Source organism: Empidonax traillii, unplaced genomic scaffold (assembly GCF_003031625.1).
Source record: "Empidonax traillii isolate 1590-97213 ecotype Southwest subspecies unplaced genomic scaffold, ASM303162v1 scaffold5126:size8872, whole genome shotgun sequence".
NCBI classification, from domain to species: Eukaryota; Metazoa; Chordata; class Aves; order Passeriformes; family Tyrannidae; genus Empidonax; species Empidonax traillii.
The window spans coordinates 7,547-8,872 of NW_020960319.1; the positions used below are offsets into that span (position 1 = coordinate 7,547).

General features: G+C 66.2%; 1 long non-coding RNA gene across 1 annotated transcript; it reads right to left on the reverse strand.

Moving 5' to 3' along the window:
* Nucleotides 1–105: 105 nt before the first annotated feature.
* LOC114073054 lies at nucleotides 106–785 on the reverse strand. The gene is made up of 3 exons (XR_003574271.1): nucleotides 746–785; nucleotides 475–531; nucleotides 106–174 (listed from the first exon to the last, which is right to left on the reverse strand). It is a non-coding gene; the product is annotated as an uncharacterized LOC114073054 (long non-coding RNA).
* Between the last annotated feature and the right edge of the window lie 541 nt (nucleotides 786–1,326).

Consider the following 1,326-nt stretch of genomic DNA (forward strand, 5'->3'; position numbering starts at 1 on the left):
ACAGGCACGCACAGCCTCACTGAGAAGGGTGCGTATTCCATGCCCTGCAGAGCTGGTCTTGGAGCTGCTGCAACCTGGCGTAGGGAGCTCTCTGCACAGCTGTAACAAGGCTGATGGTGTCTAATGCCAGCTTTGAAACAGCAGGGCTCCTGTCGTCTCTCGTGGCTTGAAGGGCTGGAACAGAGAGGACCAGAGCCAAGGTCAGAGCCTGGATTGGTGGGGACCCGAGGAGCCCCTCCTGCCAGGACCATCCCAGCCAGCTCTTGCCATGGCCAGGAGGGAGCCATGATCCCCAAGGGATCAGCCAGAAGGTGCTGGTCACCAACATCCCTCCTGGCCCTGAAATCTGTCTCTGCTCTGCCCACGTGGCCCCTCGTCTGTGCAGGGAGCAGAGCCCTCTGCAGCCAGGGCAGGACTGCAGCTCCCTGCTCAGGGTCTGAGCTCCCCCCACCAGCCCCCTCTGCCCCCACTCACTGTCAATGATGAGCTGCAGCTCTTGGTACCGTCCCCTCAGGTACTTGGCGGCCATCCCTGGGAACACAGATGCTGTCAGGGCCCCAGCGGTGTCACAGCTTCCCCCCAGTGGCCTCACCTGGGGACGCCCCAGGGCTGGTCTGGCACAGGGCGGCAGCAGCGCCAGGGCACTCGGGGCTCCCCAGCACAGCCCTGGCCGCATCTGCTGCCGCTGCAGCAGCCGGGGCTGGGGCCGAGCTGCAGCGGGGCGGGCAGGGACCTTGTGGCTCACCCATGAAGGTGACGGCTGCCTCTCGCAGGGGCTGCTGTGGGCTCCAAAGGTACGGCAAGGCCTGGTGCACGTACTTGGTCACTTGGCTCCGGTCCTTCTTCAGCTGCAGAGAGCAGCAGGGCACAGAGGGAATGGTTGGCTGGGGCTCTGCCCCTTGGTCGGGCGCTGCCTGCGCCCAGCACTGGCCGCCCTGCCCCACAGCCCAGCTGGGCCGGGGCTCCAGCGGCACCCTGGCTCGGGGGCACAGGAGCTGCAGAGGAGCCCACACGCCCCAGGGAAGGCAGCAGCGGCTGGGGCGCAGGCTGCTGTCCCACAGGGGCTGCAGCAGTGGGCAGGGGCACAGTGCCAGCCCCACACTCGGGCCATCGGGGACTGGAGCTTAAGGGCCGTCCTTACCAGGCACTCGGCGAACCTCCATGGCTCCTCTCTGGTCACCAGCTGCTCAAGATCCCTCCTCTTCAGGAATATGGCCACGGCCAGCAGTGCTTCCCGAGAGGCCTGCAGAGCAACAGAGACCACAACTTGGCACCACAGCCCAGGGCACAGGACCCGTGTCCCTGCACCAAGGCCAGGAGGAGGTG